The sequence below is a fragment of the Phocoena sinus genome, chromosome 3 (assembly GCF_008692025.1).
Source record: "Phocoena sinus isolate mPhoSin1 chromosome 3, mPhoSin1.pri, whole genome shotgun sequence".
Lineage (NCBI taxonomy): Eukaryota > Metazoa > Chordata > Mammalia > Artiodactyla > Phocoenidae > Phocoena > Phocoena sinus.
The window spans coordinates 114,300,049-114,317,630 of NC_045765.1; the positions used below are offsets into that span (position 1 = coordinate 114,300,049).

Sequence of the window (17,582 nt, forward strand, 5' to 3'; positions counted from 1 at the left end):
CAAACAAACCAAGGGAAAGAATATCATTGGATCCAGGAAAAGGAAGCCCAACACAAGAGAAACAGTTTGATGGAGAAGGGAATTCTCAGGATTACAGCTGCGCAGAAGGGCTTAAGAGCAACCCATCCAGGCTGCGGTAGGAAGGTAGAGTGCTATGGGAGGGAGGCCTCAGAGAAAAAAATGGAAATAGATTATTGAGAAATATGCTCGAGCATTGTGGGGAAAGAAAAAACCTGCTGAGAGTATTTGACAGAACAGATGGACCACTTGGGAAAATATTAAAGATCAGTACAGAACAAACAGAATTTTAAAAATTATTAATTCCAGGAAAGATAAAAATTTGTATGAGATACAATATAAAACTAACTGGATCATCACTAAACTATATTTGCGTAGCCAAAATAATATATTGATTACTGATTTAGCTAGAATATTTTATCCTGGAGAAGGAGAGAGGAAGTAGGAGGTGGTAATACAACAGACTATATTATCATCTACTTAATAGGAAGTTAATAGCTTCAAACTGATAAATCAAGAACTCGCAGTGTAAATATATTACTTAGAAATATGAAGATAAATGCTAGGTTTAGAAAAAAAGCTAAATTAGTTCAAAATATGTGCCTCTGGGGAATAGGGAACACATATTTTCATTAAGACCTTTCAATATCATTTTGAGCACCTAGTATAGGCAAGGCATATGTATACCTCCTTCTCCTCAAGATCCCAATCTTCAAAGTCAGTCCACTACCAAAGAGCCATATGGTGACCCCTTTCGTTGCCTCCCCCAGGACCCTGCTCCATCCATCACTGTTTTTTTCATTTCCATCATCAGTCAGTCTCTCCCTCTCCACTGGTTTCTTTCCCTTTGCTTATAATTGTGTCCAAGAACTTCCAGCTTGGCAAACTGGCCAACTTTGGCTTCATTCCCTGGATTCTGATCTCATTTCTTGGCACAGAATATCGTTGGAATGATATCCACTACTAATGAGCCCTCGTTGGGCCGAGATCCAGGACCTCCCACATGGTGGGTACTTGCCAGGCACATAACGCCAGCCCTACCTGTAGCAATGGGCATTGAGAAGTCAGAAGTACAGTAACTGTGGAAAAACAAAGAGGAAAGAGAAGAGTAAAGGATGACACCAAAAGATGGAGGGGTCATTATCGACATTGGGAACTCAAGAGCAGGACATTTGGTGAGAGAGGTAAGGAATATGATAAATTTGGTTCAAAACATTGAGTTTGAAGCTTATAGAATTGGGTATTAATCAGGGTAAGGTGGACAGTTAATCATGATCCTGAAACAGTGAAATATAATGGGAAAGATTTTGGAATTAATATATACTAGATTCATATTCTGGCTCTGCCAGTTACTAACTGAATTGGCAAGTCACTGCTCTGAGGCTCAACGTTCTCATCTGCAAAATAGGGATTGTATCTTGATTAGAAAGCAGGCATGACAAATTTGAGATGTCACCAGGCAATCAGAACGTGATTCTTTCTGTTTGCCAATGCAGGGCACACGGGTTCGATCCCTAATCTGGGAAGATCCCACATGCCGCGGAGCAACTAAGCCCATGTGCCACAACTACTGAGCCTGCGCTCTAGAGCCCACGAGCCACAACTACTGAGCCCGCGAGCCACACTCCTGAAGCCCGTGCACCTAGAGCCTGTGCTCTGCAACAAGAGAAGCCACCGCAATGAGAAGCCTGCGCACTGCAACGAAAAGTAGCCCCTGGGCTTCCCTGGTGGTGCAGTGGTTGAGAGTCTGCCTGCCGATGCAGGGGGCATGGGTTCGTGTCCGGGTCCGGGAGGATCCCACATGCCGCGGAGCGGCTGGGCCCATGAGCCATGGCCGCTGGGCCTGCGCGTCCGGAGCCTGTGCTCCGCAACAGGAGAGGCCACAGCAGTGAGAGGCCTGCGTATCGCAAAAAAAAAAAAAAAAAAAAAAAAAAAAAAGTAGCCCCAACTCGCCACAACTAGGGAAAGCCCACAGCGTAGCAACAAAGACCCAACGCACCCAAAAAAAAAAAAAAACAAAAAAAAAACTTGATTCTTATTGACTGTAGTATGACATCTAGATTGGAGATGTCAGGACTGAAGGTCATATTCTGATTGCAATAGTGCAGAAGATCAAGGATAACGGGCTCAAGGTGTACGGGCTCAAGGTGTACTCGAGGGAGGGGGCAACCAAGGGGAGAGAGAAATGGGACAATTTAGGAAATACTCGGGAGGTAGAACTATTAGGATGTTGTGATTTACCGGTTTGGGAGGCGGGATTGTGGCAGATGATGTCTGTGCTCCACCTGTGTGCTTTTGGATCCCTCTACCATTTTCATGCTGTGCTTTCACTTCAAGCAGCCAACACTTGCAAGGAGAGCCAGAACTCTCTGGGATTACATCCCCCAGGGGAGAGCCTGAGCAAATGACTCCTGGCATGGAAGTATACCTCCTCCAGCTTCCTTGCCCCTGGTCCAGACAGCTCTCAGGTACCACTGTCTCCAGGCTCTTCCACGGAGTTAAGCCTAAATTGCCCTCCTAGGGACTTTGTTGCTTTTTCCTTTGTTTGTTTGTTTTAATGTTCTTATATCTTTATTAAAGTACTTTATAAACCTGGCTCAATAATAACTCTTATACTTTTACATCACAAATTTGCCTTTAAATAAGACATAATACACTTAAGGCAGATTTACCTTATACGTGGCCTCAGCTCCTAACCACCACTGCACTGATTTATACAAATAGCAAAAATCACATGGAGGAGCATCTACTGATATCTTTTCCGGTACTTATCTTTAGCTTTTAAAGCTGCATAATAAGTAGAGTTTCCATAAAATTTCATTTTTGAGATAGGAAACAATTTTGCCTTTATCTGTTAGATTGGATATAGTTATTATTAATAACATAAACTTTAAATCTGTGGGGAAAACCAATACTTTACCTTCACTCCCCAGAGAAGGCTCAACAGCAAGCAAAATGAGGTGCCATTGTAAATCATATTGCTAAGTATTACCTTAACTCAAAATTCTGCTCATGTAATTGTATCATATCACAGCTAAAAATTACTATTTAAAATATCAAGATACATCCAAAAGCATCCTTTGGTTGCATTAATATCAGGAGGCTTAGGCAGCACTGAAGATTCATTCTCTGGTCTTTTGGTCATTAGTATAAACTGAAGCTTTTGAAACTATTTGGTGATCCCATTTTGGGGCCCAATATCACAAAACCTTCAGGAGAATAGTGGACCCAGGTGGAAGAATTTGAAGACTGGAAGACTTGCAGTTAAGGTAGAGTTATCCCTAGCAGATCTTAGGGAAATAGGAATGCAGCCAGAATCACTTGATATTTATTAGAAATTAAGGTTTACTAAATCATTTCTCTTTCAGAAAAATAGCTTTAAAACTTGTACATTTTCAAATGTTCTTTTTAAAAAAAACATAAAATTAAGATATTTGTGAAAATAAACCAGTTTCAAGTATAGTTTCTCTTCCTTTTTCCTCCTTCAAAGGATTTCTTCTCATCGAGCACAAATGTGCTAATCCTTACAGCAAGACAAACTCTTCTGTGCTAAATCTTTTTAATCTTTTCTTTTCATCCTTTCTCATCCAGATCTGAGAAAAGGTCTTCTTCATTGGTTGTAGTAGATGTAAAATCATAGTCTCTGGAATGACCATTTACAAAACTAAATAAGGGATATTTCTCCTTAGAAGAAAATTTCAGCATCTTAGTGATTTCTTCAGAAGCTCGTTTGAAGTCTTGAACATTTTGACAGTAAAATCCTATTGTACAGCTAAGATCCATTTTTCGAAATGACATCTTTTTAGGAGAAGGGCAGTGGAATGTCTCAAGAGGGAAATCCTTTATGCTGACATCTACAAAAGATTGGCAGTAATGAGGATTCATGTAAATCAAAGTGTCATCTTGAAATCCAGCAAAGCAATGTGACTGTTTAGGTTTGCCGCCAATAATACCCACACAGTATTCAAGGCTTAAAATACCCTTTACAAAATCTAAATAGTCGGCATTGTTTCTTTCTCCACCAAGTCTAACAGGAACTAGAATAATAACAGCTTTGTCATCTGTAGTATCAGAGGCCATGGAAGCGCACTGTTTATCAGTTACATCAGAGCTGTAAACTGTACAATGTTGCACAACATAAATAGTTATTCCTTGTAAATCTGCGTGTCTTGCTCCTTCAACTGCTTTTCTTAAAATGTGAGCAACCACAGCTGGTCCATACCAATCTCCAGCTTTCCCCCCAGACTTCTTTCCATATTCTACTAGTTGGTGTAAACCAAAGAGAGCCAAGGGGGAATCTCCAAACCAAGGGATGATTTTCCTGTGATAAATTTCATTTTGCATTTCATGATCATCAGAATATCTCCCGATTGTCTCCTTCAGAGAAATTGTTGGGGTTTTGAGTTCTCTTTCCCCTGAAAGCGATGCTTCGAAAGATGCAGTAAATTTTTTTTACAGTGTTGGAAGTCCATGATTCAGAGTCTGAATTTTCAGTGTTCAAAGCATCAGGCCAGCCAGGTCTAAGCTCTACCAAGCAAGTGTAGTATGAGTCCTTGAGCCAATAGCATCTGGCCAGTTCTTAATGTACAGCTCCAAGCACAGTCTGTTGTCAAAGCTGAGCCTTCTATTTGAGGAAATTCTTCCTTGTGGGTAAGCCATATTCTTGAAATGAAACCTTTACAAAATTCTTCTGCGTTTCCCTCAATTCCATGATCTTCTATTGTACGTCCTGATCTTGCAGGTAACAGTTCATTTTCATTTTATTGAAATATTTGCTTTATTGCAGTAGTCTGGAACCAAACCCACAATATGTCTGAGGTATGCCTGTAGTCTAAACAACTTCATATTTAAAATGGTAACACTTTCCAAGCAATAAAAGAGGGGAATTTCTACTAAAATATGTCTTTGTTTTCAACTCCCAACTATATTTCACGTTGTTCCAAGCAGATATAAATTTAGTTTCTAGCTTGTCAACTTCGTCTGTTCCTGTGGCCTCCCTATTCAGATTCTGAAGAAAAAGCCATCACTTGATTGCATTCTTCTGTAAGTTTAGTCTTTTGTTCGGGAAATGTTCCAGCTCCAGCAGCAGCTGCTACAAAAGCAGCCAGCACACATGCAGACACTCCAACCTCAGCACCGCAGCTATGGGCACCTCGAGCTCCCCAGCCACCATAGTCGGGACTTTGTTTGATATCAAACACTTGCTTAACTACCTTCTGTTCCATGTCTCTCTTCCTCACTCCCTTACTCTTTCTTCCTAGTGGCACTTCCTGATTAGTCGCCTTCACATGAATCTTCATCTCAGAGTCTGCTTCTGGGGAGTCCATCCTAAGACAGTGTGGTAGTCATTAATGTTGCTTATTAATTGTTCTGCCCTCTGCCTCTGGGCACGTGGTAGGGCTATACTTCCTGGCCTTCTGTGGTTGGGTGTTGGGGCCAAGTTATCAGCTCTAGCAGAGGTGATGCGTGTTGCTTCTGGGCTGAGCATGAAATCGCCAAGATGAAACTCTTCAGAGCTCTTTTCCCTTCATTGTGGTGACCAAGAATGCTGAGATAGTGGCTTATCTCTCAGCCTGGGACCTAGAGGCAGTGTGACAAAGTGGAGCAGAGCCCCAGCTCCGACTCAGTAGTCAGAGGGAGAAATAAACTTGCATTGTGTTAAGCCACTGAGAGTTGGGGGTTATTTGCTATACAGCAATACAACCTAGCACATCTTGACATATATAGAGAGTGAGAAAAAGAGAAGAACCAAGGATGACTAAGATTTCTGACTCAGGCTATTAGACGGATGGGGTTAACATTCTTTGAGCTTGAGAAAAGCAAGGCGGAAGAACTGGATATTTTTTTGTTGTTTTGGTTTTTTAGGCGGGGAATTAAGTGCAGTTTTAGACATTTTTGAGTTTGAGATTCTTGTGGCGATCTAAACTGAGATATTGAGAAGATTGGTTCTGAATCTCTGGAAAGTGATCTGAGCTGGAGACACATATTTGGGACATAAGTAATAATTTAGGAAAATAGAAATATAAAATCAGGACCAAGGGAAAAATAGAATTGCATAGGTGCTAATGATAAACATTAACACAGATGCTATGATTGACATTAAAAATTTTTTTTAATTGAAGTATAGTTGATTTACAATATTGTGTTAGTTTCTGGTATACAGTAAACTGATTCAGAATATATATGTATTCCTTTTCATATTCTTTTTCATTATGGTTTATCATAGGATATTGAATATAGTTCCCTATGCTATATAGTAGGAACTTATTATCTTTTAAAAAATTTTTTAAATTTAATTTTATTTTTTTATACAGCAGGTTCTTTTTTTTTTTTTTTTTTTTTTTTTTCTTTTTTAGCGTTACGCGGGCCTCTCACTGCTGTGGCCTCTCCCGTTGTGGAGCACAGGCTCCGGACGCGCAGGCTCAGCGGCCATGGCTCACGGGCCCAGCCGCTCCGCGGCATATGGGATCCTCCCGGACCGGGGCACGAACCCGCGTCCCCTGCATCGGCAGGCGGACTCTCAACCACTGCGCCACCAGGGAAGCCCTATACAGCAGGTTCTTAATTGTCATCCATTTTACACGTCAGTGTATACATGTCAATCCCAATCACCCAATTTATCACACCACTCCCCACACCACCCCCCCGCGGATTTCCCCCTTGGTGTCCATACGTTTGTTCTCTACATCTGTATCTCAAATTCTGCTCTGCAAACCGGTTCATCTGTACCATTTTTCCAGGTTCCACATATATGCGTTAATATACGAGATTTGTTTTTCTCTTTCTGACTTACTTCACTCTATATGACAGTCTCTAGATCCATCCACGTCTAAACAAATGACCCAGTTTCGTTCCTTTTTACGGCTGAGTAATATTCCATTGTATATATGTACCACTTCTTCTTTATCCATTTGTCTGTCGATGGGCATTTAGCTTGTTCCATGACCTGGCTATTGTAAATAGTGCTGCAATGAATATTGGGGTGCATGTGTCTTTTTGAATTATGGTTTTCTCTGGGTATATGCCCAGTAGTGGGATTGCTAGATCATATGGTAATTCTATTTTTAGTTTTGTAAGGAACCTCCATACTGTTCTCCATAGTGGCTGTATCAATTTACATTCCCACCAACAGTGCAAGAGGGTTCCCTTTTCTCCACACCCTCTCCAGCATTTGTTGTTTGTAGATTTTCTGATGATACCTATTCTAACTGGTGTGAGGTGATACCTCATTGTAGCTTTGATTTGCATTTCTCTAATAATTAGTGACGTTGAGCAGCCTTTCATGTGCTTCTTGGCCATCTGTATGTCTTCTTTGGAGAGATGTCTATTTAGGTCTTCTGCCCATTTTTGGATTGGGTTGTTTGTTTTTTTAATGTTGAGCTGCATGTGCTGTTTATATAGTTTGGAGATTAATCCTTTGTCTGTTGATTCGTTTGCAAATATTTTCTACCATGCTGAGGGTTGTCTTTTCGTCTTGTTTATGGTTTCCTTTGCTGTGCAAAAGCTTTGAAGTTTCTTTAGGTCCCATCTGTTTATTTTTGTTTTTATTTGCATTACTCTAGGAGATGGATCAAAAAAGATCTTTCTGTGATTTATGTCAAAGAGTGTTCTTCCTAAGAGTTTTATAGTGTCTGGTCTTACATTTAGATCTCTAATCCATTTTGAGTTTATTTTTGTGTATGGTGTTAGGGAGTGTTCTAATTTCATTGTTTAACATGTAGCTGTCCAGTTTTCCCAGCACCACTTATTGAAGAGACTGTCTTTTCTCCATTGTATATCCTTGCCTCCTTCGTCATAGATTAGTTGACCATAGGTGCGTGGGTTTATCTCTGGGCTTTCTATCTTGTTCCATTGATCTATGTTTCGGTTTTTGTGCCTGTACCATATTGTCTTGATTACTGTAGCTTTATAGTATAGTCTGAAGTCAGGGAGTCTGATTCCTCCAGCTCCGTTTTTTTCCCTCAAGACTGCACTGCCTATTTGGGGTCTTTTGTGTCTCCAGACAAATTTTAAGACTTTTTGTTCTAGTTCCGTAAAAAATGCCATTGGTAATTTGATAGGGATTGCATTGAATCTGTAGATCGCTTTAGGTAGTATAGTCATTTTCACAATATTGATTCTTCCAGTCCAAGAACATGGTATATCTCTCCATCTGTTGGTATCATCTTTAATTTCTTTCATCAGTGTCTTATAGTTTTCTGCATACAGGTCTTTTGTCTCCTTAGGTAGGTTAATTCCTAGATATTTAATTCTTTTTGTTACAATGGTAAATGGGAGTGTTTCCTTAATTTCTCTTTCAGATTTTTCATCATTAGGAATGCATTCTTGCATAGGAATGCAAGAGATTTCTGTGAATTAATTTTGTATCCTGCAACTTTACCAAATTCATTGATTAGCTCTAGTAGTTTTCTGGTGGCATCTATAGGATTCTCTATGTATAGTATCATGTCATCAGCAAACAGTGACAGTTTAACTTCTTTTCCAATTTGTATTCCTTTTATTTCTTTTTCTTCTCTGATTGCTGTGGCTGGGACTTCCAAAACTATGTTGAATAACAGTGGTGAGTGGACATCCTTGTCTTGTTCCTGATCTTAGAGGAAGTGCTTTCAGTTTTTCACCATTAAGAATGATGTTTGCTGTGGGTTTGTTATATATGGCTTTTATTATGTTGATGTAGGTTCCCTGTATGCCCACTTTCTGGAGAGTTTTTATCATAAATGGGTGTTGAATTTTGTCAAAAGCTTTTTCTGCATCTATTGAGATGATCATATGGTTTTTATTCTTCAATTTGTTAATATGGTGTATCATATTGATAGATTTGCATATATTGAAGAATCCTTGCATCCTGGGATAATTCCCACTTGATCATGGTGTATGATCCGTTTAGTGTGTTGTTGGAAGAGTTTGAGAAGGATGGGTGTTAGCTCTTCTCTAAATGTTTGATAGAATTCACCTGTGAAGCCATCTGGTCCTGGACTTTTGTTTGTTGGAAGATTTTTAATCACAGTTTCAATGTCATTACTTGTGATTGGTCTGTTCATATTTTCTATATCTTCCTGGTTCAGTCTTGGAAGGTTATACCTTTTTAAGAATTTGTCCATTTCTTCCAGGTTGTCCATTTTATTGGCATAGAGTTGCTTGTAGTAGTCTCTTAGGATGCTTGTATTTCTGCGCTGTCTGTTGTAACTTCTCCTTTTTCATTTCTAATTTTATTGATTTGAGTCCTCTCCCTCTTTTTCTTGATGAGTCTGGCTAATGGTTTATCAATTTTGTTTTCTTTTATCTTTTCAAAGAACCAACTTTTAGTTTTATTGATCTTTGCTATTGTTTTCTTTGTTTCTATTTCATTTATTTCTGCTCTGATCTTAATGATTTCTTTCCTTCTGCTAACTTTGGGTTTTGTTTGCTCTTCTTTCTCTAGGTCCTTTAGGTGTAAGGTTAGATTGTTTATTTGAGATTTTTCTTGTTTCTTGAGGTAGGCTTGTATAGCTATAAACTTCCCTCTTAGAACTGCTTTTGCTGCATCCCATAGGTTTTGGATCATCGTGTTTTCATTGTCACTTGTCTCTAGGTATTTTTTGATTTCCTCTTTGATTTCTTCAGTGATCTCTTGGTTATTTAGTAATGTATTGTTTAGCCTCCATGTGTTTGTGGTTTTTACATTGTTTTCCCTGTAATTCATTTCTAATCTCATAGCATTGTGGTCAGAAAAGATGCTTGATATGATTTCAATTTTCTTAAATTTACTGAGGCTTGCTTTGTGACCCAAGATGTGATCTATCCTGGGAATGTTCCATGCCCACTTGAGAAGAAAGTGTAATCTGCTTCTTCTCCTGGAAAGAAGAGAATGTCCTGCTGGATGGAATGTCCTATAAATATCAATTAAATCTATCTGGTCTATTGTGTCATTTAAAGATTCTGGGGTTTCCCTGGTGGCGCAGTGGTTAAGAATCCGCCTGCCAATGCAGGGTACACGGGTTCGAGCCCTGGTCTGGGAAGATCCCACATGCCGCGGAGCAACTAAGCCCGTGCGCCACAACTACTGAGCCTGCGCTCTAGAGCCCACGAGCGACGACCACTGAGCCCTTGCACCCAGAGCCCGGGCTCTGCAACAAGAGAAGCCACCACAATGAGAAGCCCGCGCACCGCAACAAAGATAAGCCCCTGCTCACCGCAACTAGAGAAAGCCCGCGCATAGCAACGAAGACCCGACGCAGCCAAAAATAAACAAATAAATAAAAAAATAAAAAAATAAAAAAAATAAAGATTCTGTTTCCTTATTTATTTTCATTTTGGATGATCTGTCCATTGGTGTAAGTGAGGTGTTAAAGTCCCCCACTATTATTGTGTTACTGTCGATTTCCTCTTTTATAGCTGTTAGCATTTGCCTTACGTATTGAGTTGCCCCTATGTTGGGTGCATATGTATTTATAATTGTTATATCTTCTTCTTGGATTGATCCCTTGATCATTATGTAGTGTCCTTCCTTGTCTCTTGTAACATTCTTTATTTTAAAGTCTATTTTATCTGATATGAGTATTGCTACTCCAGCTTTCTTTTGATTTCCATTTGCATGGAATACCTTTTTCCATCCCCTCACTTTCAGTCTGTATGTGTCCCTAGGTCTGAAGTGGGTCTCTTGTAGACAGCATATAGATTGGTCTTGTTTTTGTATCCATTCAGCAAGCCTGTGTCTTTTGGTTGGAGAACTTAATCCATTCACGTTTAAGGTAATTATCGATATGTATGTTCCTCTGACCATTTTCTTAATTGTTTTGGGTTTGTTTTTGTAGGTCCTTTTCTTCTCTTGTGTTTCCCACTTAGAGAAGTTCCTTTAGCATTTGTTGTAGAGCTGGTTTAGTGGTGCTGAATTCTCTTAGCTTTTGCTTGTCTGTAAAGCTTTTGATTTCTCCATAGAATCTGAATGAGCTCCTTTCCAGGTAGAGTAATCTTGGTTGTAGGTTCTTCCCTTTCATCACTTTAAGTGTATCATGCCACTCCCTTCTGGCTTGTAGAGTTTCTGCTGAGAAATCAGCTGTTAACCTTATGGGAGTCCCCTTGTATATTATTTGTCATTTTTCCCTTGCTGCTTTTAATAATTTTGTTTTGTCTTTAATTTTTGCCAATATGATTACTATGTGTCTTTGCATGTTTCTCCTTGGGTTTATCCTGTATGGGAGTCTCTGCGCTTCCTGGACTTGGGTGACTATTTCCTTTCCCATGTTAGGGAAATTTTCAATTATAATCTCTTCAAATATTTTCTCAGGTCCTTTCTGTCTCTCTTCTCCTTCTGAGACCCCTTTAATGAGAATGTTGTTGAGTTTACTGTTGTCCCAGAGGTCTCTTAGGCTGTCATCATTTCTTTTCATTCTTTTTTCTTTATTCTGTTCCGCAGCAGTGAATTCCACCATTCTGTCTTGCAGGTCACTTATCCATTCTTCTGCCTCAGTTATTCTGCTATTGATTCCTCTAGTATAGTTTTCATTTCAGTTACTGTATTGTTCATCTCTCTTTGTTTGTTCTTTAATTATTCTATGTCTTTGTTAAACATTTCTTGCACCTTCTCAATCTTTGCCTCCATTCCTTTTCTGAGGTCCTGGATCATCTTCACTATCATTATTCTGAATTCTTTTTCTGGAAGGTTGCCTATCTCCATTTAGTTGTTTTTCTTGGGGTTTATATTGTTCCTTCATCTGGTACATAGCCCTCTGCCTTTTCATCTTGTCTCTCTTTCTGTGAATGTGGTTTTTGTTCCACAGGCTGCAGGATTGTAGTTCTTCTTTCTTCTGCTGTCTGCCCTCTGTGTTTATCTATTTTATATATAGTAATTTGTATCTGTTAATCACAAACTCCTAATTTACCCCTTTCCCCTTTGCTAACCATAAGTTTATTTTCTATGTCTGTGAGTCTGTTTCTGTTTCATAAATAACTGCATTTGTATCATTTTTTAGATTCCACATATAAGTGATATATGCTGTTTGTCTTTCTCTTTCTGACTTAATTCACTTAGTATGATACTAAGTCCATCCATGTTGCTGCAAATGGCAAGATTTCATTCTTTTTTATGGCTGGATAATATTCCATTGTGTGTGTGTGTGTGTGTGTGTGTATATATATATATATATATATATACACACTATATACACACACACACTACATATTCTTTATCCATTCATCTGTCAATGGACATTTAGTTTGTTTCCATGTTCCATGTCTTGGCTATTGTAAATAGAGATGCTGTGAACATTGGGTTGCATGTATCCTTTCAAATTATCATTTTGTCCAGATATGTGTCCAGGAGTGGGATGGCTGGATCATATGGCAACTTTTTAAGGAATCTCCATAGTGCCTGCACCAATTTAATTCCCGCCAACAGTGTAGGAAGTCTCCCTTTTCTACACATCCTCTCCAGCATTTATTTGTAGACTTTTTACTGATGGCCATTCTGATCGGTGTGAGGTAGTACCTCATTGTAGTTTAGATTTGCAATTCTCTTATAATTAGTGATGATGAGTGTATTTTCATGTGCCTATTGACCATCTGTATGTCTTCTTTGGAGAAGTGTCTGTTTAGATCTTCTGCCCATTTTTTGAGTGGGTTTTGTGTTGGGGAGGTTGTTGTTATTGAGTCATATGAGCTGATTTTATGTTTTGGAAATTAAGCTGTTTTAGTTTATCTTATGACAGGGCCGAAAGTAAGCTCATCACACGAGATGAATTGTGCCGAAGCACAGCAGTAGAGGGCTGCCGCTCGCTCAGGCAAAACAGCGCCGTCTGTCCTGCTGTGGTAGCTTTTATTAAAGCATTATCTACGTTTACATTTTAAGACTTGTTTTCTTAACATTTCAGAAATGCCAAAGCAGCAACCTATGTTTTTGTTAATTATACAAGCAATAATTGGCTTTCTTGAAAACATGCCGTGCTTCATCCTTGAGCGCAAAAGCAGCACAAAGTTCCCACCATTATTTTGATTATACTGAAGTAGCACGAGGACATTTCCTTTCGTTCCCACCATTCTGATTATACTGAGGACATCTCATGGATCAGTGCCCAAAGCACGTGCCCAAAGCACGGCCCACAGTTTGCTGGCGGGGGGGGGGGGGCTCAAAGCAATCAGGACTGCTTGCAGTTCTGGCTTATTCGCCAGCCCCCAGTTTGCTGGGTGGGGGGGGCTCATGGGTCACGTCTCCTTTCCATGTCCTCAGTTATTCCACTACATTAAGCCCTTGTCAGTATCATTGTTTGCAAATATTTTCTCCCAGTTTGTCTTTTCATTTTGTTTATGGCTTCCTTTGCTGTGCAAAAGCTTGTACGTTTGATTAGGTCTCATTTGTTTATTTTTGTTTTTATTTCTATTACCTTGGGAGACTGACCTAAGAAAACACTGCTACAGTTTATGTCAGAGAATGTTTTGCCTATGTTCTCTTCTAGGAGTTTTATGGTGTCATGTCTTATATTTAAACCTTTAAGCCATTTTGGGTTTATTTTTGTGTATGATGTGAGGGTGTGTTCTAACTTCACTGATTTACATGTGGCTGTCCAGTTTTCCCAACACCACTTGCTGAAGAGATTGTCTTTCCTACATTGTATATTCTCGCCTCCTTTGTTGAAGATTAATTGACCATAGGTGTATGTGTTTATTTCTGGGCTCTCTATTCTGTTCCATTGATCCATTTGTCTGTTTTTTGCCAATACCATGCTGTTTTGATTATTGTAGCTTTGTAGTATTGTCTGAAGTCTGGGAGGGTTATGCCTCCAGCTTTGTTCTTTTTCCTCAGGATTGCTTTGGCAATTGTGGGTCTAGGTCTTTTATGGTTCAATATAAATTTTAGGATTATTTGTTCAGTTCTTTGAAAAATGTCACGGGTAATTTGTTAGGGATTGCATTAAATCTGTAGATTGGGAATTCCCTGGAAGTCCAGTGGTTAGGACTCTGTGCTTTCTTTGCCATGGGCCCAGGTTCAATCCCTGGTCAGGGAACTAAGATCCCATAAGCCACGTGGCGCAGCCAAAAAAAATATCTGTAGGTTGCTTTGGGTAGTGTGGCCATTTTAACATATGATTGAAATTTAAATTGGGCATTAAGCTTCCTGGCCAGGGAAACAAAGGACACATGTTCTAATATATGACTCTCACTATTGGAAAGAAATAAGTATATAAGTTCCTTTCTTTCAAGAAACTAAAGTTCTGAATGTTCTCCTCCCACTTCAACCAGAGTAGCTTCTGAATAATATGGTCTTAGAGAAAGAATTTCATGACCCCCCCAAAATTTGGAAAACTAGAGGTGATCTTCCCTGAGTATCATTTCTTTGGGCTAGATTTCTGATACAAACTGAATGACAGAAAATTCAATATATGGTCTTTGAGGAACTCCAAATGGAAGAGAATCCCAGGGGTATCTAGGCAAAGCAGACTTTTCTCCAGGAAGCAGCTTTGGAACTTTCCCAGCATTTATTTTCGCTATCTAAGTTGTCCTGTGAAGTTGCGTTTTGTGGCTTATAGCCCATCTTGATCACGAGTTTGGACAGTGCTGCTCTGTATTTGCCAGCATCTCCACTGAATAGTGACTGCTACTACTTTTGTGGCCATGAAACTTTCCCAAAAACTATTATAATGTCTTCAATAGAGCAGAAGGGAATAATCGACCACAAAGGGGCCTGGAAGTGATTTTAATCATGGAGAATGACTCTGCAAGATGACTACAATACCTAGCTAATGTGATATGTAGGGTTTTCTTTCACAGAACAGCAAGTCAACTCAGTTCACTGAACAGACATGGTCATTGGTAAAGCATTCATGTATTTGTTGGAATCTAGTAAGTTTTATGAGAGTGAAAGAATAATTCTGGCATATATGTAAAATATTAACATTTGAGGAAAAATAGCAACCATAGGAAAGAAAATGGAAAAAAAAATCACAAAAAATAAAAATTTTAAATGTAAATACCATGTAAGAACCACTAATATATGCTCAATAAGATGCCATGATAGAAGTCTTCTTTTATAGAGTGAACTAAGTGAACTAAAGCATGTTTTTGGTATTCATGATAGTGTCTAGAAGGAAAACCTACCAACCCTTAAAACAAAAAGACAATGATTTAAGTGTTCTCCTTATTCTCCCAATTATAATGGGTACCAGAATGTTTTAGGGAAAACTTCAATTGTAAAAATACTCATAGGGCTTCCCTGGTGGCGCAGCGGTTGAGAGGCCGCCTGCCGATGCAGGGGACACGGGTTCGTGCCCTCGTCCGGGAAGATCCCACATGCCGCGGAGTAGCTGGGCCCGTGAGCCATGGCCGCTGAGCCTGCGCTCCGCAACGGGAGAGGCCACAACAGTGAGAGGCCCGCGTACCGCAAAAAAAAAAAAAAATACTCATAGAATGGGCAAAACAGAGAACAACTATAAAAAGCCAGTGGTAGGCACAAAAAGCACAAACTGTAGAAGAAAAGATTAGTAAATTTAGACATTAAAACTAAAAATGTCTATTCATCAAAAGATACTATAAAAATAATTTAAACTTTTCATCAAAAGACACTGATAATAATAATAATAAACATTAATAGAGTGCTTCCTAGATGTGAGGCACTGTTCTGAATACGTTACATATTTGCTTGATAATACTTAATATTATATTATTACTTAATAACAATAATACATTCTTGCTTAATAATATTACCTTCATTTAACAAATGAGGAAATTGAGGCAAAAAGGATTTTTTTTAAGTGAAAAACAAGCCATGGACGAGGAGAATATATCACACACACACACACATATCTGCAAAACAATAAACAGAAGAAAAGTGACCCAATGGAAAAATGGGCAAAGGGGATGAACAGGAGACCCAGCGGTCAATAAAACATAAAAGATGCACAACCTCAATGGTAATCAGAGAAATGCATAGTAGAACAGTGACGAGACAGCATTCCCAGGGCATCCAACCTGCAAACAAGACTGACAGTAAGTGCTGGTAAGAATGTAGAAGAACTGGAACATCATTACGCTGGTGGCAGCAGCAGAAATTCGCACAAGCACTGTGAAGAACAGTACGACCTTATCCAGTAAGCTTGAACAGGCTCAACTGTTAAGATTCAGTAATCTCACTCCTAAATATATATTCTTGAAAATACAAGCCCATGAGCATAAGGCGACATGGGCAAGAATGCCCGTTGAGCCGTATTTATAATGGCTACTTATTGGAAACTGTCTTAATTTCTACTGATAGGAGATAAACTGTAATTGATTCACCTGCTAGACTACCTCACAGCAGTGAACATTAATGATGGGCACCTGCCAGACTGTGTCTCTGTGAACCTCCCCCAGCCCTCTCCTCATTGCTTCCTGGGTTTACCAGACCCTTCTCTTCACACGGTCGTACTGTGAACAGGGCAAATACAATTAGTTGTCTTTCTGTTTATTAAACTACAGGGTTTTCTTTTCCCCCCTATTTTCTCCCTCAGATTACCCAACACTTTTTTTCCTCTTTTTTTAATTGGAGAGTCTCTAAATCCTTCAGTCACATACTTATAAACAATTGCTTGCTTTACCTCTAGAGGGCAAATCACATCCACGGTGTACACGTTTGCTTGTTTTATTCTGTGGCAGCTTTATTTCTAAATCACTGGGTAAGGGACATCTCACTGTGGCCTCGAGATAGAAAAAACACCCTTGCGTGTGCTGAGTTTTGAAAGATGATTAGAGTTTGCCTGGCAGACTGTGGCAGGTAAGGGCATTCCAGGTGGAGGAATGAAAATGTGTGAAAACACAGAGATGGGTAACAGCTGGGTTGTTGAAGTACCTATGAGCAGTTTCTAGAGCTCTCAGTGTGACTGCAGTAGTGTCAAGGGCAAACCCGAACACGGAGGTGTCAGATTGGAGGGGGAGGGCTTTGTGTCTTGGGAGGAGCGAGGGAGCACATTAAACAGGCATGTCACTTCCTCTCTGCACGTTTACCCCGCTGCTTTCACACTGCTTCCCCTAAGCTTTTTTCGTTATTGCCGTAACAAGTCATGTTAACATATTAATCTTGAAAAATAATTGCTGAAAGGACCCCCGTTTTGAAGAAGGTGCTCAGGTGGAGCCCTCTTCCTTTTGCTCCCTACTGTACATCCCTCTGAAAAGTGGCTGCAGAGTGAGGTAGACAGTGACCTGACCACGTGGGACTCGGGAAAACCTGCTAATCGCTGGGACTTAACCTGGTCTGTGATGTGCCCAGCAAAAGGTTTTAGGCAAAGGATTAGTCCAAAAAGCCCTACACATCTGAGAGCAAACGCACACTCCTACACACACATACACATATGTGCATGTATAGATAAATAGACACACTATTTAGAGGCATTAGATAGATTCTCTATAAATGTATCAAATATGTATATAAATGTATACATAATTGCTTAGTTTACTATATTCACACACATATGGTGTGTTATACATATACCGTCTGGTGTGTATATATAAAGAATATATTTATATGTATGTATGCAATGTGTGTATACGTATCTATATTCTGTATAGAGGGTGAAACAAACAGTTGGAGAGAGAGAGGTAGAGAGATGGAGAAACTGGAT

The 17,582-nt window shown here is 39.5% G+C and overlaps 1 pseudogene; it reads right to left on the reverse strand.

The window, feature by feature from the left end:
• Positions 1 to 3,542: 3,542 nt before the first annotated feature.
• Positions 3,543 to 5,345, reverse strand: LOC116751082 (annotated as a pseudogene).
• Between the last annotated feature and the right edge of the window lie 12,237 nt (positions 5,346 to 17,582).